Source organism: Sorex fumeus, unplaced genomic scaffold (assembly GCF_029834395.1).
Source record: "Sorex fumeus unplaced genomic scaffold, SorFum_2.1 ptg000024l, whole genome shotgun sequence".
NCBI classification, from domain to species: Eukaryota; Metazoa; Chordata; class Mammalia; order Eulipotyphla; family Soricidae; genus Sorex; species Sorex fumeus.
In genome coordinates this window covers 30951597-30977487 of record NW_026606081.1, presented here as the reverse complement: position 1 = coordinate 30977487, position 25891 = coordinate 30951597, and positions in this window count along the sequence as shown.

Genomic DNA, 25891 nt, shown 5'->3' with positions numbered 1-25891 from the left:
TATCAACACAACCCAGACGACACAAATCATTGGAATCTCCACTAAAGAATGTTCCATTTTTTCACTCCGTATCATCTGAATCTCCAACTCCAAGAGTGCTTTCGTTACAACACTGGTGAATACACAAGTAACCCAATATGGTTTTCAGCGGCATGTTCACACTCGCAAACGTGCTGTTCAACTGGTTCTCTACTCAACCCTGGACAGCTCTTCATTTTCGTCTCCGCAAAACACCAACTTCAGAAATCAATGGCATTTTCATGACAGAATGATCCATTCATTCACTGCAAATGTGGAATTCATCTGAATCTCCATTCCATGCAGGCTTTCGTTACACTACTGGTGAATGTCCAAGTAACGCAATGCTGGTTTACAGCGGACGGTTCACACTCGCAGGCGTATTGTCCAACTGGCTATGCACTTAACCGTGGTCAGCTCTTCAAGTTCCTATCAACACAACCCAGACGTCACAAATCATTGGAATCTCCACTAAAGAATGTTCCATTTTTTCACTGCGAATCTGGAATTCCTCCGAATCTCCAACTCCAAGAGTGCTTTCATTACAACACTGGTGAATATACAAGTAACCCAAAGCTGGTTTTCAGCGGCATGTTCACACTCGCAAACGTGCTGTTCAACCGGTTCTGCACTCAACCCTGGTCAGCTCTTCATTTGCCTGTCCACACAACCCAGATTTCAGAAATCATTGGAATGTCCACTAAAGACCTTTCCATTCATTCACTGCGAATCTGGAATTCAACTGAATCTCCAACTCCAGGCGGGTTTTCGTTACAGCACTGGTGAACATACAAGTAACCATTTGCTGGTTTTTCAGCGTCCTGTTCAGTTTCTCAGGCATGCTTTTCAACTGCTTATGCGCTCAACACTGATCAGCTCTTCAATTTCCTGTGCAAATAACGCAGACATCAGAAATCATTGGAATCTCCACTACAGAATGTTCCATTCGTTCACTATAAATCTGGAATTCATCTGAATCTCCACTGCAGACAGGCTTTCGAGACACCAAAGGTGAAAATCGAGGTAAAACAAAGCTGTATTTCAGCGTTCTATTCAATCTCGGAGCGTGCTGTTCTACTGGCTATCGACTCAACCCTGGCCAGCTCTTCATTTTCCTGTCCGTACAATACATCCCTCAGAAATCATTGGCATCTCCATGACAGAATGATCCATTCATTCACTGCAAATGTGGAATTCATCTGAATCTCCATTGCATGCAGACTTTCGTTACACTACTGGTGAATGTCCAAGTAACGTAAAGCTAGTTTTCAGCGGCCGGTTCACACTCGCAGGCATGTTGTCCAACTGGCTATGCACTTAACCGTAGTCAGCTCTTCAAGTTCTTATCAACACAACCCAGACGTCTCGAAGCATTGGAATCTCCACTAAAGAATGTTCCATTTTTTCACTGCGAATCTGGAATTCCTCCAAACCTCCAACTCCAAGAGTGCTTTCATTACAACACAGGTGAATATCCAAGTAACACAATGCTGGTTTTCAGCGGCATGTTCACACTAGCAAACGTGCTGTTAAACTGGTTCTGCACTCAACCCTGGTCAGCTCTTCATTTTCCTGTCCACACAACACAACCTTCAGAAATCAATGGCATTTCCATGACAGAATGATCCATTCATTCACTGCAAATGTGGAATTCATCTGAATCTCCATTCCATGCAGGCTTTCGTTACACTACTGGTGAATGTCCAAGTAACGCAATGCTGGTTTTCAGCGGCCGGTTCACACTCACAGGCGTGTTGTCCAACTGGCTATGCACGTAACCGTGGTCAGCTCTTCAAGTTCCTATCAACACAAACCAGACGTCAAAAATCATTGGAATCTCCACTAAAGAATGTTCCATTTTTTCACTCCGTATCATCTGAATCTCCAACTCCAAGAGTGCTTTCGTTACAACACTGGTGAATACACAAGTAACGCAATATGGTTTTCAGCGGCATGTTCACACTCGCAAACGTGCTGTTCAACTGGTTCTGCACTCAACCCTGGTCAGCTCTTCATTTTCATCTCCGCAAAACACCACCTTCAGAAATCAATGGCATTTTCATGACAGAATGATCCATTCATTCACTGCAAATGTGGAATTCATCTGAATCTCCATTCCATGCAGGCTTTCGTTACACTACTGGTGAATGTCCAAGTAACGCAATGCTGGTTTACAGCGGCCTGTTCACACTCGCAGGCGTGTTGTCCAACTGGCTATGCACTTAACCGTGGTCAGCTCTTCAAGTTCCTATCAGCACAACCCAGACGTCACAAATCATTGTAATCTCCACTAAACAACGTTCCATTTTTTCACTGCGAATCTGGAATTCCTCCGAATCTCCAACTCCAAGAGTGCTTTCATTACAACACTGGTGAATATACAAGTAACCCAAAGCTGGTTTTCAGCGGCATGTTCACACTCGCAAACGTGCTGTTCAACCGGTTCTGCACTCAACCCTGGTCAGCTCTTCATTTGCCTGTCCACACAACCCAGATTTCAGAAATCATTGGAATCTCCACTACAGACCTTTCCATTCATTCACTGCGAATCTGGAATTCAACTGAATCTCCAACTCCAGGCGGGTTTTCGTTACACCACTAGTGAACATACAAGTAACCAATTGCTGGTTTTTCAGCGTCCTGTTCAGTTTCGCAGGCATGCTTTTCAACTGCTTATGCGCTCAACACTGATCAGCTCTTCAATTTCCTGTCCAAATAACGCAGACATCAGAAATCATTGGAATCTCCTCTAGAGAATGTTCCATTCGTTCACTACAAATCTGGAATTCATCTGAATCTCCACTGCAGGCAGGCTTTCGAGACACCAAAGGTGAAAATCGAGGTAAAACAAAGCTGTATTTCAGCTTTCTATTCAATCTCGGAGCGTGCGGTTCTACTGGCTATCGACTCAACGCTGGCCAGCTCGTCATTTTCCTGTCCTTATAATACATCCCTCAGAAATCATTGGCATCTCCATGACAGAATGATCCATTCATTCACTGCAAATGTGGAATTCATCTGAATCTCCATTGCATGCAGGCTTTCGTTACACTACTGGTGAATGTCCAAGTAAAGTAATGCTGGTTTTCAGCGGCCGGTTCACACTCGCAGGCGTGTTGTCCAACTGGCTAGGCACTTAACCGTAGTCAGCTCTTCAAGTTCCTATCAACACAACCCAGACGTCACAAAGCATTGGAATCTCCACTAAAGAATGTTCCATTTTTTCACTAGAATCTGGAATTCCTCCGAATCTCCAATTCCAATAGTGCTTTCATTACAACACTGGTGAATATCCAAGTAACCCAATGCTGGTTTTCAGTAGCATGTTCACACTAGCAAACGTGCTGTTCAACTGGTTATGCACTCAACCCTGGTCAGCTCTTCATTTTCCTGTCCACACAACACAACCTTCAGAAATCAATGGCATTTCCATGACAGAATGATCCATTCATTCACTGCAAATGTGGAATTCATCTGAATCTCCATTCCATGCAGGCATTCGTTACACTACTGGTGAATGTCCAAGTAACGCAATGCTGGTTTTCAGCGGCCGGTTCACACTCACAGGCGTGTTGTCCAACTGGCTATGCACATAACCGTGGTCAGCTCTTCAAGTTCCTATCAGCACAACCCAGACGTCACAAATCATTGGAATCTCCACTAAACAACGTTCCATTTTTTCACTGCGAATCTGGAATTCCTCCGAATCTCCAACTCCAAGAGTGCTTTCATTACAACACTGGTGAATATACAAGAAACCCAAAGCTGGTTTTCAGCGGCATGTTCACACTCGCAAACGTGCTGTTCAACCGGTTCTGCACTCAACCCTGGTCAGCTCTTCATTTGCCTGTCCACACAACCCAGATTTCAGAAATCATTGGAATCTCCACTACAGACCTTTCCATTCATCACTGCGAATCTGGAATTCAACTGAATCTCCAACTCCAGGCCTGTTTTCGTTACACCACTGGTGAACATACAAGTAACCAATTGCTGGTTTTTCAGCGTCCTGTTCAGTTTCGCAGGCATGCTTTTCAACTGCTTATGCGCTCAACACTGATCAGCTCTTCAATTTCCTGTGCAAATAACGCAGACATCAGAAATCATTGGAATCTCCACTACAGAATGTTCCATTCGTTCACTACAAATCTGGAATTCATCTGAATCTCCACTGCAGGCAGGCTTTCGAGACACCAAAGGTGAAAATCGAGGTAAAACAAAGCTGTATTTCAGCGTTCTATTCAATCTCGGAGCGTGCTGTTCTACTGGCTATCGACTCAACCCTGGCCAGCTCTTCATTTTCCTGTCCGTACAATACATCCCTCAGAAATCATTGGCATCTCCATGACAGAATGATCCATTCATTCACTGCAAATGTGGAAGTCATCTGAATCTCCATTGCATGCAGGCTTTCGTTACACTACTGGTGAATATCCAAGTAACGTAAAGCTGGTTTTCAGCGGCCGGTTCACACTCGCAGGCATGTTTTCCAACTGGCTATGCATTTAACCGTAGTCAGCTCTTCAAGTTCTTATCAACACAACCCAGACGTCACAAAGCATTGGAATCTCCACTAAAGAATGTTCCATTTTTTCACTGCGAATCTGGAATTCCTCCGAATCTCCAACTACAAGAGTGCTTTCATTACAACACTGGTGAATATCCAAGTTACACAATGCTGGTTTTCAGCGGCATGTTCACACTAGCAAACGTGCTGTTCAACTGGTTCTGCACTCAACCCTGGTCAGCTCTTCATTTTCCTGTCCACACAACACAACCTTCAGAAATCAATGGCATCTCCATGACAGAATGATACATTGATTCACTGCAAATGTGGAATTCATCTGAATCTCCATTCCATGCAGGCTTTCGCTACACTACTGGTGAATGTCCAAGTAACGCAATGCTGGTTTTCAGCGGCAGGTTCACACTCGCAGGCGTGTTGTCCAACTGGCTATGCACTTAACCGGGGTCAGCTCTTCAAGTTCCTATCAACACAACCCAGACGTCACAAATCTTTGGAATCTCCACTAAAGAATGTTCCATTTTTTCACTGCGAATCTGGAATTCCTCCGAATCTCCAACTCCAAGAGTGCTTTCATTACAACACTGGTGAATATACAAGTAACCCAAAGCTGGTTTTCAGTGGCAAGTTCACACTCGCAAACGTGCTGTTCAACCGGTTCTGCACTCAACCCTGGTCAGCTCTTCATTTGCCTGTCCACACAACCCAGATTTCAGAAATCATTGGAATCTCCACTACAGACCTTTCCGTTCATTCACTGCGAATCTGGAATTCAACTGAATCTCCAACTCCAGGCGGGTTTTCGATACACCACTGGTGAACATACAAGTAACCAATTGCTGGTTTTTCAGCGTCCTGTTCAGTTTCGCAGGCATGCTTTTCAACTGCTTATGCGCTCAACACTGATCAGCTCTTAAATTTCCTGTCCAAATAATGCAGACATCAGAAATCATTGGAATCTCCACTACAGAATGTTCCATTCGTTCACTACAAATCTGGAATTCATCTGAATCTCCACTGCAGGCAGGCTTTCGAGACACCAAAGGTGAAAATCGAGGTAAAACAAAGCTGTATTTCAGCGTTCTATTCAATCTCGGAGCATGCTGTTCTACTGGCTATCGACTCAACCCTGGCCAGCTCTTCATTTTCCTGTCCGTACAATACATCCCTCAGAAATCATTGGCATTTCCATGACAGAGTGATCCATTCATTCACTGCAAATGTGGAATTCATCTGAATCTCCATTGCATGCAGGCTTTCGTTACACTACTGGTGAATGTCCAAGTAACGTAATGCTGGTTTTCAGCGGCCGCTTCACACACGCAGGCGTGTTGTCCAACTGGCTAGGCACTTAACAGTAGTCAGCTCTTCAAGTTCCTATCAACAAAACCCAGACGTCACAAATCATTGGAATCTCCAATAAAGAATGTTCTATTTTTTCACTGCGAATCTGGAATTCCGCCGAATCTCCAACTCCAAGAGTGCTTTCATTACAACACTGGTGAATATCCAAGTAACCCAATGCTGGTTTTCAGCGGCATGTTCACATTAGCAAACGTGCTGTTCAACTGGTTCTGCACTCAACCCTGGTCAGCTCTTCAGGTCAGCTCTTCATTTTCCTGTCCACACACACAACCTTCAGAAATCAATGGCATTTCCATGACAGAATGATACATTCATTCACTGCAAATGTGGAATTCATCTGAATCTCCATTCCATGCAGGCTTTCGTTACCCTACTGGTGAATGTCCAAGTAACGCAATGCTGGTTTTCAGCGGCCGGTTCACACTCGCAGGCGTGTTGTCCAACTGGCTATGCACTTAACCGTGGTCAGCTCTTCAAGTTCCTATCAACATAACCCAGACGTCACAAATCATTGGAATCTCCACTAAAGAATGTTCCATTTTTTCACTCCGAATCATCTGAATCTCCAACTCCAAGAGTGCTTTCGTTACAACACTGGTGAATATACAAGTAACCCAATGCTGGTTTTCAGCGGCATGTTCACACTAGCAAACGTGCTGTTCAACTGGTTCTGCACTCAACCCTGGTCAGCTCTTCATTTTCCTGTCCGCAAAACACAACCTTCAGAAATCATTGGCATTTCCATGACAGAATGATCCATTCATACACTGCAAATGTGGAATTCATCTGAATCTCCATTCCATGCAGGCTTTCGTTACACTACTGGTGAATGTCCAAGTAACGCAATGCTGGTTTTCAGCGGCCGGTTCACACTCGCAGGCGTGTTGTCCAACTGGCTATGCACTTAACCCTGGTCAGCTCTTCAAGTTCCTATCAACACAACCCAGACGTCACAAATCATTGGAATCTCCACTAAAGAATGTTCCATTTTTTCACTGCGAATCTGGAATTCCTCCGAATCTCCAACTCCAAGAGTGCTTTCATTACAACACTGGTGAATATAAAAGTAACCCAAAGCTGGTTTTCAGCGGCATGTTCACACTCGCAAACGTGCTGTTCAACCGGTTCTGCACTCAACCCTGGTCAGCTCTTCATTTGCCTGTCCACACAACCCAGATTTCAGAAATCATTGGAATCTCCACTACAGACGTTTCCGTTCATTCACTGCGAATCTGGAATTCAACTGAATCTCCAACTCCAGGCGGGTTTTCGTTACACCACTGGTGAATATACAAGTAACCAATTGCTGGTTTTTCAGCGTCCTGTTCAGTTTCGCAGGCATGCTTTTCAACTGCTTATGCGCTCAACACTGATCAGCTCTTCAATTTCCTGTCCAAATAACGCAGACATCAGAAATCATTGGAATCTCCACTACAGAATGTTCCATTCGTTCACTCCAAATCGGGAATTCATCTGAATCTCCACTGCAGGCAGGCTTTCGAGACACCAAAGGTGAAAATCGAGGTAAAACAAAGCTGTATTTCAGCGTTCTATTCAATCTCGGAGCGTGCTGTTCTACTGGCTATCGACTAAACCCTGGCCAGCTCTTCATTTTCCTGTCCGTACAATACATCCCTCAGAAATCATTGGCATCTCCATGACAGAATGATCCATTCATTCAATGCAAATGTGGAATTCATCTGAATCTCCATTGCATGCAGGCTTTCGTTACACTACTGGTGAATGTCCAAGTAACGTAATGCTCGTTTTCAGCGGCCGGTTCACACACGCAGGCGTTTTGTCCAACTGGCTAGGCACTTAACAGTAGTCAGCTCTTCAAATTCCTATCAACAAAACCCAGACGTCACAAATCATTGGAATCTCCAATAAAGAATGTTCTATTTTTTCACTGCGAATCTGGAATTCCTCCGAATCTCCAACTCCAAGACTCCTTTCATTACAACACTGGTGAATATCCAAGTAACCCAATGCTGGTTTTCAGCGGCATGTTCACATTAGCAAACGTGATGTTCAACTGGTTCTGCACTCAACCCTAGTCAGCTCTTCAGGTCAGCTCTTCATTTTCCTGTCCACACAACACAACCTTCAAAAATCAATGGCATTTCCATGACAGAATGATACATTCATTCACTGCAAATGTGGAATTCATCTGAATCTCCATTCCATGCAGGCTTTCGTTACACTACTGGTGAATGTCCAAGTAACGCAATGCTGGTTTTCAGCGGCGGGTTCACACTCGCAGGCGTGCTGTCCAACTGGCTATGCACTTAAACGTGGTCAGCTCTTCAAGTTCCTATCAACATAACCCAGACGTCACAAATCATTGGAATCTCCACTAAAGAATGTTCCATTTTTTAACTCCGAATCATCTCAATCTCCAACTCCAAGAGTGCTTTCGTTACAAAACTGGTGAATATACAAGTAACCCAATGCTGGTTTTCAGCGGCATGTTCACACTCGCAAACTTGCTGTTCAACTGGTTCTGCACTCAACCCTGGTCAGCTCTTCATTTTCCTGTCCGAAAAACACAACCTTCAGAAATCATTGGCATTTCCATGACAGAATGATCCATTCAGACACTGCAAATGTGGAATTCATCTGAATCTCCATTCCATGCAGGCTTTCGTTACACTACTGGTGAATGTCCAAGTAACGCAATGCTGGTTTTCAGCGGCCGGTTCACACTCGCAGGCTTGTTGTCCAACTGGCTATGCACTTGCCGTGGTCAGCTCTTCAAGTTCCTATCAACACAACCCAGACGTCACAAATCATTGGAATCTCTACTAAAGAATGTTCTATTTTTTCACTGCGAATCTGGAATTCCTCCGAATCTCCAACTCCAAGAGTGCTTTCATTACAACACTGGTGAATATACAAGTAACCCAAAGCTGGTTTTCAGCGGCATGTTCACACGCGCAAACGTGCTGTTCAACCGGTTCTGCACTCAACCCTGGTCAGCTCTTCATTTGCCTGTCCACACAACCCAGATTTCAGAAATCATTGGAATCTCCACTACAGACCTTTCCATTCATTCTCTGCGAATCTGGAATTCAACTGAATCTCCAACTCCAGGCGGGTTTTCGTTACACCACTGGTGAACATACAAGTAACCAATTGCTGGTTTTTCAGCGTCCTGTTCAGTTTCGCAGGCATGATTTTCAACTGCTTATGCGCTCAACACTGATCAGCTCTTCAATTTCCTGTCCAAATAACGCAGACATCAGAAATCATTGGAATCTCCACTACAGAATGTTCCATTCGTTCACTACAAATCTGGAATTCATCTGAATCTCCACTGCAGGCAGGCTTTCGAGACACCAAAGGTGAAAATCGAGGTAAAACAAAGCTGTATTTCAGCGTTCTATTCAATCTCGGAGCGCGCTGTTCTACTGGCTATCTACTCAACCCTGGCCAGCTCTTCATTTTCCTGTCCGTACAATACATCCCTCAGAAATCATTGGCATCTCCATGACAGAATGATCCATTCATTCACTGCAAATGTGGAATTCATCTGAATCTCCATTGCATGCAGGCTTTCGTTACACTACTGGTGAATGTCCAAGTAACGTAATGCTGGTTTTCAGCGGCCGGTTCACACACGCAGGCGTGTTGTCCAACTGGCTAGGCACTTAACCGTAGTCAGCTCTTCAAGTTCCTATCAACAAAACCCAGACGTCACAAATCATTGGAATCTCCAATAAAGAATGTTCTATTTTTTCACTGCGAATCTGGAATTCCTCCGAATCTCCAACTCCAAGAGTGCTTTCATTACATCACAGGTGAATATCCACGTAACCCAATGCTGGTTTTCAGCGGCATGTTCACATTAGCCAACGTGCTGTTCAACTGGTTCTGCACTCAACTCTGGTCAGCTCTTCAGGTCAGCTCTTCATTTTCCTGTCCACACAACACAACCTTCAAAAATCAATGGCATTTCCATGACAGAATGATACATTCATTCACTGCAAATGTGGAATTCATCTGAATCTCCATTCCATGCAGGCTTTCGTTACACTACTGGTGAATGTCCAAGTAACGCAATGCTGGTTTTCAGCGGCCGGTTCACACTCGCAGGCGTGTTGTCCAACTGGCTATGCACTTAACCGTGGTCAGCTCTTCAAGTTCCTATCAACATAACCCAGACGTCACAAATCATTGGAATCTCCACTAAAGAATGTTCCATTTTTTCACTCTGAATCATCTTAATCTCCAACTCCAAGAGTGCTTTCGTTACAACACTGGTGAATATACAAGTAACCCAATGCTGGTTTTCAGCGGCATGTTCACACTCGCAAACGTGCTGTTCAACTGGTTCTGCACTCAACCCTGGTCAGCTCTTCATTTTCCTGTCCGCGAAACACAACCTTCAGAAATCATTGGCATTTCCATGACAGAATGATCCATTCATACACTGCAAATGTGGAATTCATCTGAATCTCCATTCCATGCAGGCTTTCGTTACACTACTGGTGAATGTCAAAGTAACGCAATGCTGGTTTTCAGCGGCCGGTTCACACTCGCAGGAGTGTTGTCCAACTGGCTATGCACTTAACCCTGGTCAGCTCTTCAAGTTCCTATCAACACAACCCAAACGTCACAAATCATTGGAATCTCCACTAAAGAATGTTCCATATTTTCACTGCGAATCTGGAATTCCTCCGAATCTCCAACTCCAAGAGTGCTTTCATTACAACACTGGTGAATATAAAAGTAACCCAAAGCTGGTTTTCAGCGGCAAGTTCACACTCGCAAACGTGCTGTTCAACCGGTTCTGCACTCAACCCTGGTCAGCTCTTCATTTGCCTGTCCACACAACCCAGATTTCAGAAATCATTGGAATCTCCACTACAGACCTTTCCGTTCATTCACTGCGAATCTGGAATTGAACTGAATCTCCAACTCCAGGCGGGTTTTCGTTACACCACTGGTGAACATACAAGTAACCAATTGCTGGTTTTTCAGCGTCCTGTTCAGTTTCGCAGGCATGCTTTTCAACTGCTTATGCGCTCAACACTGATCAGCTCTTCAATTTCCTGTCCAAATAACGCAGACATCAGAAATCATTGGAATCTCCACTACAGAATGTTCCATTCGTTTACTCCAAATCGGGAATTCATCTGAATCTCCACTGCAGGCAGGCTTTCGAGACACCAAAAGTGAAAATCGAGGTAAAACAAAGCTGTATTTAAGCGTTCTATTCAATCTGGAGCGTGCTGTTCTACTGGCTATCGACTAAACCCTGGCCAGCTCTTCATTTTCCTGTCCGTACAATACATCCCTCAGAAATCATTGGCATCTCCATGACAGAATGATCCAATCATTCACTGCAAATGTGGAATTCATCTGAATCTCCATTGCATGCAGGCTTTCTTTACACTACTGGTGAATGTCCAAGTAACGTAATGCTGGTTTTCAGCGGCCGCTTCACACACGCAGGCGTGTTGTCCAACTGGCTAGGCACTTAACAGTAGTCAGCTCTTCAAGTTCCTATCAACAAAACCCAGACGTCACAAATCATTGGAATCTCCAATAAAGAATGTTCTATTTTTTCACTGCGAATCTGGAATTCCTCCGAATCTCCAACTCCAAGACTGCTTTCATTACAACACTGGTGAATATCTAAGTAACCCAATGCTGGTTTTCAGCGGCATGTTCACATTAGCAAACGTGATGTTCAACTGGTTCTGCACTCAACCCTAGTCAGCTCTTCAGGTCAGCTCTTCATTTTCCTGTACACACAACACAACCTTCAAAAATCAATGGCATTTCCATGACAGAATGATACATTCATTCACTGCAAATGTGGAATTAATCTGAATCTCCATTCCATGCAGGCTTTCGTTACACTACTGGTGTATGTCCAAGTAACGCCATGCTGGTTTTCAGCGGCTGGTTCACACTCGCAGGCGTGTTGTCCAACTGGCTATGCACTTAACCGTGGTCAGCTCTTCAAGTTCCTATCAACATAACCCAGTCGTCACAAATCATTGGAATCTCCACTAAAGAATGTTCCATTTTTTCACTCCGAATCATCTGAATCTCCAACTCCAAGAGTGCTTTCGTTACAACACTGGTGAATATACAAGTAACCCAATGCTGGTTTTCAGCGGCATGTTCACACTCGCAAACTGCTGTTCAACTGGTTCTGCACTCAACCCTGGTCAGCTCTTCATTTTCATGTCCGCAAAACACAACCTTCAGAAATCATTGGCATTTCCATGACAGAATGATCCATTCATACACTGCAAATATGGAATTCATCTGAATCTCCATTCCATGCAGGCTTTCGTTACACTACTGGTGAATGTCCAAGTAACGCAATGCTGGTTTTCAGCGGCCGGTTCACACTCGCAGGCGTGTTGTCCAACTGGCTATGCACTTAACCGTGGTCAGCTCTTCAAGTTCCTATCAACATAACCCAGACGTCACAAATCATTGGAATCTCCACTAAAGAATGTTCCATTTTTTCACTCCGAATCATCTGAATCTCCAACTCCAAGAGTGCTTTCGTTACAACACTGGTGAATATACAAGTAACCCAATGCTGGTTTTCAGCTGCATGTTCACATTCGCAAACGTGCTGTTCAACTGGTTCTGCACTCAACCCTGGTCAGCTCTTCATTTTCCTGTCCGCAAAACACAACCTTCAGAAATCATTGGCATTTCCATGACAGAATGATCCGTTCATACACTGCAAATGTGGAATACATCTGAATCTCCATTCCATGCAGGCTTTCGTTACACTATTGGTGAATATCCAAGTAACGCAATGCTGGTTTTCAGCGGCCGGTTCACACTCACAGGCGTGTTGTCCAACTGGCTATGCACTTAACCGTGGTCAGCTCTTCAAGTTCCTATCAACACAACCCAGACGTCACAAATCATTGGAATCTCCACTAAAGAATGTTCCATTTTTTCACTGCGAATCTGGAATTCATCTGAATCTCCAACTCAAAGAGTGCTTTCGTTACAACACTGGTGATTATACAAGTAACCCAAAGCTGATTTTCAGCGGCATGTTCACACTCGCAAACAAGCTGTTCAACCGGTTCTGCACTCAACCCTGATCAGCTCTTCATTTGCCTGTCCACAAAACCCAGATTTTTAGAAATCATTGGAATCTCCACTACAGACTTTTCCATTCATTCACTGCGAGTCTGGAATTCAACTGAATCTCCAACTCCAGGAGGGTTTTCGTTACACCACTGGTGAACATACAAGTAACCAATTGCTGGTTTTTCAGCGTCCTGTTCAGTGTCGCAGGCATGCTTTTCAACTGCTTATGCGCTCAACACTGATCAGCTCTTCAATTTCCTGTCCAAATAAAGCAGACATCAGAAATCATTGGAATCTCCACTACAGAATGTTCCATTCGTTCACTACAAATCTGGAATTCATCTGAATCTCCACTGCAGGCAGGGTTTCGAGACACCAAAGGTGAAAATCGAGGTAAAACAAAGCTGTATTTCAGCGTTCTATTCAATCTCGGAGCGTGCTCTTCTACTGGCTATCGACTCAACCCTGGCCAGCTCTTCATTTTCCTGTCCGTACAATACATCCCTCAGAAATCATTGGCATCTCCATGACAGAATGATCCATTCATTCACTGCAAATGTGGAATTCATCTGAATCTCCATTCCATGCAGGCTTTCGTTACACTACTGGTGAATGTCCAAGTAACGCAATGCTGGTTTTCAGCGGCCGGTTCACACTCACAGGCGTGTTGTCCAACTGGCTATGCACTTAACCGTGGTCAGCTCTTCAAGTTCCTATCAACACAACCCAGACGTCACAAATCATTGGAATCTCCACTAAAGAATGTTCCATTTTTTCACTGCGAATCTGGAATTCATCTGAATCTCCAACTCAAAGAGTGCTTTCGTTACAACACTGGTGATTATACAAGTAACCCAAAGCTGATTTTCAGCGGCATGTTCACACTCGCAAACAAGCTGTTCAACCGGTTCTGCACTCAACCCTGATCAGCTCTTCATTTGCCTGTCCACAAAACCCAGATTTTTAGAAATCATTGGAATCTCCACTACAGACTTTTCCATTCATTCACTGCGAGTCTGGAATTCAACTGAATCTCCAACTCCAGGAGGGTTTTCGTTACACCACTGGTGAACATACAAGTAACCAATTGCTGGTTTTTCAGCGTCCTGTTCAGTGTCGCAGGCATGCTTTTCAACTGCTTATGCGCTCAACACTGATCAGCTCTTCAATTTCCTGTCCAAATAAAGCAGACATCAGAAATCATTGGAATCTCCACTACAGAATGTTCCATTCGTTCACTACAAATCTGGAATTCATCTGAATCTCCACTGCAGGCAGGGTTTCGAGACACCAAAGGTGAAAATCGAGGTAAAACAAAGCTGTATTTCAGCGTTCTATTCAATCTCGGAGCGTGCTCTTCTATTGGCTATCGACTCAACCCTGGCCAGCTCTTCATTTTCCTGTCCGTACAATACATCCCTCAGAAATCATTGGCATCTCCATGACAGAATGATCCATTCATTCACTGCAAATGTGGAATTCATCTGAATCTCCATTCCATGCAGGCTTTCGTTACACTACTGGTGAATGTCCAAGTAACGCAATGCTGGTTTTCAGCGGCCGGTTCACACTCACAGGCGTGTTGTCCAACTGGCTATGCACTTAACCGTGGTCAGCTCTTCAAGTTCCTATCAACACAACCCAGACGTCACAAATCATTGGAATCTCCACTAAAGAATGTTCCATTTTTTCACTGCGAATCTGGAATTCATCTGAATCTCCAACTCAAAGAGTGCTTTCGTTACAACACTGGTGATTATACAAGTAACCCAAAGCTGATTTTCAGCGGCATGTTCACACTCGCAAACAAGCTGATCAACCGGTTCTGCACTCAACCCTGATCAGCTCTTCATTTGCCTGTCCACAAAACCCAGATTTTTAGAAATCATTGGAATCTCCACTACAGACTTTTCCATTCATTCACTGCGAGTCTGGAATTCAACTGAATATCCAACTCCAGGAGGGTTTTCGTTACACCACTGGTGAACATACAAGTAACCAATTGCTGGTTTTTCAGCGTCCTGTTCAGTGTCGCAGGCATGCTTTTCAACTGCTTATGCGCTCAACACTGATCAGCTCTTCAATTTCCTGTCCAAATAAAGCAGACATCAGAAATCATTGGAATCTCCACTACAGAATGTTCCATTCGTTCACTACAAATCTGGAATTCATCTGAATCTCCACTGCAGGCAGGGTTTCGAGACACCAAAGGTGAAAATCGAGGTAAAACAAAGCTGTATTTCAGCGTTCTATTCAATCTCGGAGCGTGCTCTTCTACTGGCTATCGACTCAACCCTGGCCAGCTCTTCATTTTCCTGTCCGTAAAATACATCCCTCAGAAATCATTGGCATCTCCATGACAGAATGATCCATTCATTCACTGCAAATGTGGAATTCATCTGAATCTCCATTCCATGCAGGCTTTCGTTACACTACTGGTGAATGTCCAAGTAACGCAATGCTGGTTTTCAGCGGCCGGTTCACACTCACAGGCGTGTTGTCCAACTGGCTATGCACTTAACCGTGGTCAGCTCTTCAAGTTCTTATCAACACAAACCAGACGTCACAAATCATTGGCATCTCCACTAAAGACTGTTCCATTTTTTCACTCCGAATCATCTGAATCTCCAACTCCAAGAGTGCTTTCGTTACAACACTGGTGAATACACAAGTAACCCAATGCTGGTTTTCAGCGGCATGTTCACACTCGCAAACGTGCTGTTCAACTGGTTCTGCACTCAACCCTGGTCAGCTCTTCATTTTCGTTTCCGCAAAACACCACCTTCAGAAATCAATGGCATTTTCAGGACAGAATGAAACATTCATTCACTGCAAATGTGGAATTCATCTGAATCTCCATTCCATGCAGGCTTTCGTTACACTACTGGTGAATGTCCAAGTAACGCAATGCTGGTTTTCAGCGGCCGGTTCACACTCGCAGGAGTGTTGTCCAACTGGCTATGCACTTAACCGTGGTCAGCTCTTCAAGTTCCTATCAACACAACCCAGACGTCACAAATCATTGGAATCTCCACTAAAGAATGTTCCATTTTTTCACTGCGAATCTGGAATTCCTCCGAATCTCCAACTCCAAGAGTGCTTTCATTACAACACTGGTGAATATACAAGTAACCCATAGCTGGTTTTCAGCGGCATGTTCACACTCACAAACGTGCTGTTCAACCGGTTCTGCACTCAACCCTGGTCAGCTCTTCATTTGCCTGTCCACCCAACCCAGATTTCAGAAATCATTGGAATCTCCAATACATACCTTTCCATTCATTCACTGCGAATCTGGAATTCAACTGAATCTCCAACTCCAGGCGGGTTTTCGTTACACCACTCGTGAACATACAAGTAACCAATTGCTGGTTTTTCAGCGTCCTGTTCAGTTTCGCAGGCATGCTTTTCAACTGCTTATGCGCTCAACACTGATCAGCTCTTCAATTTCCGGTCCAAATAACGCAGACATCAGAAATCATTGGAATCTCCACTACAGAATGTTCCATTCGTTCACTACAAATCTGGAATTCATCTGAATCTCCACTGCAGGCAGGCTTTTGAGACACCAAAGGTAAAAATCGAGGTAAAACAAAGCTGTATTTCAGCGTTCTATTCAATCTCGGTGCGTGCTGTTCTACTGGCTATCGACTCAACCCTGGCCAGCTCTTCATTTTCCTGTCCGTACAACACATCCCTCAGAAATCATTGGCATCTCCATGACAGAATGATCCATTCATTCACTGCAAATATGGAATTCATCTGAATCTCCATTCCAGGCAGGCTTTCGGTACACTACTGGTGAATGTCCAAGTAACGCAATGCTGGTTTTCAGCGGCCGGTTCACACTCGCAGGCGTGTTGTCCAACTGGCTATGCACTTAACCGTAGTCAGCTCTTCAAGTTCCTATCAACACAACCCAGATGTCACAAATCATTGGAATCTCCACTAAAGAATGTTCCATTTTTTCACTGCGAATCTGGAATTCCTCCGAATCTCCAACTCCAAGAGTGCTTTCATTACAACACTGGTGAATATACAAGTAACCCAAAGCTGGTTTTCAGCGGCATGTTCACACTCGCAAACGTGCTGTTCAACCGGTTCTGCACTCAACCCTGGTCAGCTCTTCATTTGCCTGTCCACACAACCCAGATTTCAGAAATCATTGGAATCTCCACTACAGACCTTTCCATTCATTCACTGCGAATCTGGAATTCAACTGAATCTCCAACTCCAGGCGGGTTTTCGGTACACCACTGGTGAACATACAAGTAACCAATTGCTGGTTTTTCAGTGTCCTGTTCAGTTTCGCAGGCATGCTTTTCAACTGCTTATGCGCTCAACACTGATCAGCTCTTCAATTTCCTGTCCAAATAAATCAGACATCAGAAATCATTGGAATCTCCACTACAGAATGTTCCATTCGTTCACTACAAATCTGGAATTCATCTGAATCTCCACTGCAGGCAGGCTTTTGAGACACCAAAGGTGAAAATCGAGGTAAAACAAAGCTGTATTTGAGCGTTCTATTCAATCTCGGAGTGTGCTGTTCTACTGGCTATCGACTAAACCCTGGCCAGCTCTTCATTTTCCTGTCCGTACAATACATCCCTCAGAAATCATTGGCATCTCCATGACAGAATGATCCATTCATTCACTGCAAATGTGGAATTCATCTGAATTTCCATTGCATGCAGGCTTTCGTTACACTACTGGTGAATGTCCAAGTAACGCAATGCTGGTTTTCAGCGGCCGGTTCACACTCACAGGCGTGTTGTCCAACTGGCTATTCTCTTAACCGTGGTCAGCTCTTCAAGTTCCTATCAACACAAACCAGACGTCACAAGTCATTGGAATCTCCACTAAAGACTGTTCCATTTTTCACTCCGAATCATCTGAATCTCCAACTCCAAGAGTGCTTTCGTTACAACACTGGTGAATACACAAGTAACCCAATATGGTTTTCAGCAGCATGTTCACACTCGCAAACGTGCTGTTCAACTGGTTCTGCACTCAACCCTGGTCAGCTCTTCATTTTCGTCTCCGCAAAACACCACCTTCAGAAATCAATGGCATTTTCATGACAGAATGATCCATTCATTCACTGCAAATGTGGAATTCATCTGAATCTCCATTCCATGCAGGCTTTCGTTACACTACTGGTGAATGTCCAAGTAACGCAATGCTGGTTTTCAGAGGCCGGTTCACACTCGCAGGCGTGTTGTCCAACTGGCTATGCACTTAACCGTGGTCAGCTCTTCAAGTTCCTATCAACACAACCCAGACGTCACAAATCATTGGAATCTCCACTAAAGAATGTTCCATTTTTTCACTGCGAATCTGGAATTCCTCCGAATCTCCAACTCCAAGAGTGCTTTCATTACAACACTGGTGAATATACAAGTAACCCAAAGCTGGTTTTCAGCGGCATGTTCACACTCACATACGTGCTGTTCAACCGGTTCTGCACTCAACCCTGGTCAGCTCTACATTTGCCTGTCCACACAACCCAGATTTCAGAAATCATTGGAATCTCCACTACAGACCTTTCCATTCATTCACTGCGAATCTGGAATTCAACTGAATCTCCAACTCCAGGCGGGTTTTCGTTACACAACTGGTGAACATACAAGTAACCAATTGCTGGTTATTCAGCGTCCTGTTCAGTTTCGCAGGCATGCTTTTCAACTGCTTATGCGCTCAACACTGATCAGCTCTTCAATTTCCTGTCCAAATCAAGCAGACATCAGAAATCATTGGAATCTCCACTACAGAATGTTCCATTCGTTCACTACAAATCTGGAATTCATCTGAATCTCCACTGCAGGCAGGCTTTCGAGACACCAAAGGTGAAAATCGTGGTAAAACAAAGCTGTATTTCAGCGTTCTATTCTATCTCGGTGCGTGCTGTTCTACTGGCTATCGACTCAACCCTGGCCAGCTCTTCATTTTCCTGTCCGTACAACACATCCCTCAGAAATCATTGGCATCTCCATGACAGAATGATCCATTCATTCACTGCAAATGTGGAATTCATCTGAATCTCCATTCCATGCAGGCTTTCGTTACACTACTGGTGAATGTCCAAGTAACCCAATGCTGGTTTTCAGCGGCCGGTTCACACTCGCAGGCGTGCTGTCCAACTGGCTAGGCACTTAACCATAGTCAGCTCTTCAAGTTCCTATCAACACAACCCAGACGTCACAAAGCATTGGAATCTCCACTGTAGAATGTTCCATTTTTTCACTGCGAATCTGGAATTCCTCCGAATCTCCAACTCCAAGAGTGCTTTCATTACAACTCTGGTGAATATCCAAGTAACCCAATCCTGGTTTTCAGCGGCATGTTCACATTAGCAAACGTGCTGTTCAACTGGTTCTGCACTCAACCCTGGTCAGCTCTTCAGGTCAGCTCTTCATTTTCCTGTCCACACAACAAAACCTTCAAAAATCAATGGCATTTCCATGATAGAATGATACATTCATTCACTGTAAATGTGGAATTCATCTGAATCTCCATTCCATGCAGGCTTTCGTTACACTACTGGTGAATGTCCAAGTAACGCAATGCTGGTTTTCAGCGGCCGGTTCACACTCACAGGCGTGTTGTCCAACTGGCTATGCACTTAACCGTGGTCAGCTCTTCAAGTTCCTATCAACACAAACCAGACGTCACAAATCATTGGAATCTCCACTAAAGACTGTTCCATTTTTCACTCCGAATCATCTGAATCTCCAACTCCAAGAGTGCTTTCGTTACAACACTGGTGAATACACAAGTAACCCAATATGGTTTTCAGCAGCATGTTCACACTCGCAAACGTGCTGTTCAACTGGTTCTGCACTCAACCTTGGTCAGCTCTTCATTTTCGTCTCCGCAAAACACCACCTTCAGAAATCAATGGCATTTTCATGACAGAATGATCCATTCATTCACTGCAAATGTGGAATTCATCTGAATCTTCATTCCATGCAGGCTTTCGTTACACTACTGGTGAATGTCCAAGTAACGCAATGCTGGTTTTCAGAGGCCGGTTCACACTCGCAGGCGTGTTGTCCAACAGGCTATGCACTTAACCGTGGTCAGCTCTTCAAGTTCCTATCAACACAACCCAGACGTCACAAATCATTGGAATCTCCACTAAAGAATGTTCCATTTTTTCACTGCGAATCTGGAATTGCTCCGAATCTCCAACTCCAAGAGTGCTTTCATTACAACACTGGTGAATATCCAAGTAACCCAATCCTGGTTTTCAGCGGCATGTTCACATTAGCAAACATGCTGTTCAACTGGTTCTGCTCTCAACCCTGGACAGATCTTCAGGTCAGCTCTTCATTTTCCTGTCCAGACAACACAACCTTCAGAAATCAATGGCATTTCCATGACAGAATGATACATTCATTCACTGCAAATGTGGAATTCATCTGAATCTCCATTCCATGCAGGCTTTCGTTACACTACTGGTGAATGTCCAAGTAACGTAATGCTGGTTTTCAGCGGCCGGTTCACACACGCAGGCGTGTTGTCCAACTGGCTAGGCACTTAACCGTAGTCAGCTCTTCAAGTTCCTATCAACAAAACCCAGACGTCACAAATCATTGGAATCTCCAATAAAGAATGTTCTATTTTTTCACTGCGAATCTGGAATTCCTCCGAATCTCCAACTCCAAGAGTGCTTTCATTCCAACACTGGTGAATATCCAAGTAAACCAATCCTGGTTTTCAGCGGCATGTTCACATTAGCAAACGTGCTGTTCAACTGGTTCTGCACTCAACCCTGGTCAGCTCTTCAGGTCAGCTCTTCATTTTCCTGTCCACACAACACAACATTCAGAAATCAATGGCATTTCCATGACAGAATGATACATTCATTCACTGCAAATGTGGAATTCATCTGAATCTCCATTCCATGCAGGCTTTCGTTACACTACTGGTGAATGTCCAAGTAACGCAATGCTGGTTTTCTGCGGCCGGTTCACACTCGAAGGCGTGTTGTCCAACTGGCTATGCACTTAACCGTGGTCAGCTCTTCAAGTTCCTATCAACATAACCCAGACGTCACAAATCATTGGAATCTCCACTAAAGAATGTTCCATTTTCTCACTCCGAGTCATCTGAATCTCCAACTCCAAGAGTGCTTTCGTTACAGCATTGGTGAATATACAAGTAACCCAAAGCTGGTTTTCAGCGGCAAGTTCACACTCGCAAACGTGCTGTTCAACCGGTTCTGCACTCAACCCTGGTCAGCTCTTCATTTGTCTGTCCACACAACCCAGATTTCAGAAATCATTGGAATCTCCACTACAGACCTTTCCATTCATTCACTGCGAATCTGGAATTCAACTGAATCTCCAACTCCAGGCGGGTTTTCGTTACACCACTGGTGAACATACAAGTAACCAATTGCTGGTTTTTCAGCGTCCTGTTCAGTTTCGCAGGCATGCTTTTCAACTGCTTATGCGCTCAACACTGATCAGCTCTTCAATTTCCTGTCCAAATAACGCAGACATCAGAAATCATTGGAATCTCCACTACAGAATGTTCCATTCGTTCAGTACAAATCTGGAATTCATCTGAATCTCCACTGCAGGCAGGCATTCGAGACACCAAAGGTGAAAACCGAGGTAAAACAAAGCTGTATTTCAGCGTTCTATTCAATCTCGGAGCGTGCAGTTCTACTGGCTATCGACTCAACCCTGGCCAGCTCTTCATTTTCCTGTCCGTACAACACATCCCTCAGAAATCATTGGCATCTCCATGACAGAATGATCCATTCATTCACTGCAAATGTGGAATTCATCTGAAGCTCCATTCCAGGCAGGCTTTCGGTACACTACTGGTGAATGTCCAAGTAACGCAATGCTGGTTTTCAGCGGCCGGTTCACACTCGCAGGCGTGTTGTCCAACTGGCTAGGCACTTAACCATAGTCAGCTCTTCAAGTTCCTATCAACACAACCCAGACGTCACAAATCATTGGAATCTCCACTAAAGAATGTTCCATTTTTCCCCTGCGAATCTGGAATTCCTCCGAATCTCCAACTCCAAGAGTGCTTTCATTACAACAGTGGTGAATATACAAGTAACCCAAAGCTGGTTTTCAGCGGCAAGTTCACACTCGCAAACGTGCTGTTCAACCGGTTCTGCACTCAACCCTGGTCAGCTCTTCATTTGCCTGTCCACACAACCCAGATTTCAGAAATCATTGGAATCTCCACTACAGACCTTTCCATTCATTCACTGCGAATCTGGAATTCAACTGAATCTCCAACTCCAGGCGGGTTTTCGATACACCACTGGTGAACATACAAGTAACCAATTGCTGGTTTTTCAGCGTCCTGTTCAGTTTCGCAGGCATGCTTTTCAACTGCTTATGCGCTCAACACTGATCAGCTCTTCAATTTCCTGTCCAAATAACGCAGACATCAGAAATCATTGGAATCTCCACTACAGAATGTTCCATTCGTTCACTACAAATCTGGAATTCATCTGAATCTCCACTGCAGGCAGGCTTTCGAGACACCAAAGGTGAAAATCGAGGTAAAACAAAGCTGTATTTCAGCGTTCTATTCAATCTCGGTGCGTGCGGTTCTACTGTCTATCGATTCACCCCTGGCCAGCTCTTCATTTTCCTGTCCGTACAATACATCCCTCAGAAATCATTGGCATCTCCATGACAGAATGATCCATTCATTCACTGCAATGTGGAATTCATCTGAATCTCCATTGCATGCAGGCTTTCGTTACACTACTGGTGAATGTCCAAGTAACGTAATGCTGGTTTTCAGCGGCCGGTTCACACTCGCAGTCGTGTTGTCCAACTGGCTAGGCACTTAACCGTAGTCAGCTCTTCAAGTTCCTATCAACAAAACCCAGACGTCACAAATCATTGGAATATCCAATAAAGAATGTTCTATTTTTTTACTGCGAATCTGGAATTCCTCCGAATCTCCAACTCCAAGAGTGCTTTCATTACAACACTGGTGAATATCCAAATAACCCAATGCTGGTTGTCAGCGGCATGTTCACATTAGCAAACGTGCTGTTCAATTGGTTCTGCACTCAACCCTGGTCAGCTCTACAGGTCAGCTCTTCATTTTCCTGTCCACACAACACAAACTTCAGAAATCAATGGCATTTCCATGACAGAATGATAAATTCATTCACTGCAATTGTGGAATTCATCTGAATCTCCATTCCATGCAGGCTCTCGTTACACTACTGGTGAATGTCCAAGTAACGCAATGCTGGTTTTCAGCGGCCGGTTCACACTCGCAGGCGTGTTGCCAAACTGGCTAAGCACTAGACCGTGGTCAGCTCTTCAAGTTCCTTTCAACATAACCCAGACGTCACAAATCATTGGAATCTCCACTAAAGAATGTTCCATTTTTTCACTCCGAATCATCTGAATCTCCAACTCCAAGAGTGCTTTCGTTACAAAACTGGTGAATATACAAGTAACCCAATGCTGGTTTTCAGCGGCATGTTCACTCTCGCAAACGTGCTGTTCAACTGGTTCTGCACTCAACCCTGGTCAGCTCTTCATTTTCCTGTCCGCAAAACACAACCTTCAGAAATCATTGGCATTTCCATGACAGAATGATCCATTCATACACTGCAAATGTGGAATTCATCTGAATCTCCATTCCATGCAGGCTTTCGTTACACTACTGGTGAATGTCCAAGTAACGCAATGCTGGTTTTCAGCGGCCGGTTCACACTCGCAGGCGTGTTGTCCAACTGGCTATGCACTTAGCCGTGGTCAGCTCTTCAAGTTCCTATCAACACAACCCAGACATCACAAATCATTGGAATCTTCACTAAAGGATGTTCCATTTTTTTCACTCCGATTCATCTGAATCTCCAACTCCAAGAGTGCTTTCGTTACAACACTGGTGAATACACAAGTAACCCAATGCTGGTTTTCAGCGGCATGTTCACACTCGCAAACGTGCAGTTCAACTGGTTCTGCACTCAACCCTGGTCAGCTCTTCATTTTCCTGTCCGCAAAACACAACCTTCAGAAATCATTGGCATTTCCATGACAGAATTATAAATTCATTCACTGCAAATGTGGAATTCATCTGAATCTCCATTCCATGCAGGCTTTCGTTACACTACTGGTGAATGTCCAAGTAACGCAATGCTGGTTTTCAGCGGCCGGTTCACACTCGCAGGCGTGTTGTCCAACTGGCTATGCACTTAACCGTGGTCAGCTCTTCAAGTTCCTATCAACACAACCCAGACGTCACAAATCATTGGAATCTCCACTAAAGAATGTTCCATTTTTTCACTGCGAATCTGGAATTCCTCCGAATCTCCAACTCCAAGAGTGCTTTCATTACAACACTGGTGAATATACAAGTAACCCAAAGCTGGTTTTCAGCGGCATGTTCACACTCGCAAACGTGCTGTTCAACCGGTTCTGCACTCAACCCTGGTCAGCTCTTCATTTGCCTGTCCACACAACCCAGATTTCAGAAATCATTGGAATCTCCACTACAGACCTTTCCATTCATTCACTGCGAATCTGGAATTCAACTGAATCTCCAACTCCAGGTGGGTTTCCGTTACACCACTGGTGAACATACAGGTAACCAATTGCTGGTTTTTCAGCGTCCTGTTCAGTTTCGCAGGCATGCTTTTCAACTGCTTATGCGCTCAACACTGATCAGCTCTTCAATTTCCTGTCCAAATAACGCAGACATCAGAAATCATTGGAATCTCCACTACAGAATGTTCCATTCGTTCACTACAAATCTGGAATTCATCTGAATCTCCACTGCAGGCAGGCTTTCGAGACACCAAAGTTGAAAATCGAGGAAAAACAAAGCTGTATTTCAGCGTTCTATTCAATCTCGGAGCGTGCTGTTCTACTGGCTATCGACTCAACCCTGGCCAGCTCTTCATTTTCCTGTCCGTACAACACATCCCTCAGAAATCATTGGCATCTCCATGACAAAATGATCCATTCATTCACTGCAAATGTGGAATTCATCTGAATCTCCATTCCAGGCAGGCTTTCGGTACACTACTGGTGAATGTCCAAGTAACGCAATGCTGGTTTTCAGAGGCCGGTTCACACTCGCAGGCGTGTTTTCCAACTGGCTATGCACTAAACCGTAGTCAGCTCTTCAAGTTCCTATGAACACAACCCAGATGTCACAAATCATTGGAATCTCCACTAAAGAATGTTCCATATTTCCCCTGCGAATCTGGAATTCCTCCGAATCTCCAACTCCAAGAGTCCTTTCATTACAACACTGGTGAATATACAAGTAACCCAAAGCTGGTTTTCAGCGGCATGTTCACACTCGCAAACGTGCTGTTCAACCGGTTCTGCACTCAACCCTGATCAGCTCTTCATTTGCCTGTCCACACAACCCAGATGTCACAAATCATTGGAATCTCCAATAAAGAATGTTCTATTTTTTCACTGCGAATCTGGAATTCCTCCGAGTCTCCAACTCCAAGAGTGCTTTCATTACAACACTGGTGAATATCCAAGTAACCCAATGCTGGTTTTCAGCGGCATGTTCACATTAGGAACCGTGCTGTTCAATTGGTTCTGCACTCAACCCTGGTCAGCTCTACAGGTCACCTCTTCATTTTCCTCTCCACACAACACAACCTTCAGAAATCAATGGCATTTCCATGACAGAATGATCCATTCATACACTGCAAATATGGAATTCATCTGAATCTCCATTCCATGCAGGCTTTCGTTACACTACTGGTGAATGTCCAAGTAACGCAATGCTGGTTTTCAGCGGCCGGTTCACACTCGCAGGCGTGTTGTCCAACTGGCTATGCACTAGACCGTGGTCAGCTCATCAAGTTCCTATCAACATAACCCAGACGTCACAAATCATTGTAATCTCCACTAAAGAATGTTCCATTTTTTCACT